Below are 247 nucleotides of genomic sequence, written 5' to 3'. Positions count from 1 at the left end.
CCAGGAGCACGTGGGAGAGCCAGTTGATCCCCAGAGCCCCCCTACCCCTCCCAGCATCTCCTCAAAGGCAGGAAACGCCCCGGCGGGCGGGAACAAGCCCTGCCTGACAGCGCCAGGCAGCTCAGCTGCAGCGAGGGGCACCCACAGCCACGGCAGGGCAGAAGGAGCCCCAGGAAGGGCGAACTGGGAGGGAAGCCCTCCGGGACAGCGGGGGGGGGTTGGTGCCAGCTCCAGGTCTGTCACTGTA

The sequence above is a fragment of the Buceros rhinoceros genome, unplaced genomic scaffold (assembly GCF_000710305.1).
Source record: "Buceros rhinoceros silvestris isolate BGI_N320 unplaced genomic scaffold, ASM71030v1 scaffold26162, whole genome shotgun sequence".
Classification (NCBI taxonomy): Eukaryota; Metazoa; Chordata; class Aves; order Bucerotiformes; family Bucerotidae; genus Buceros; species Buceros rhinoceros.
The sequence above is the reverse complement of the archived record's forward strand: the minus strand, read 5'-3'. Positions refer to the sequence as shown.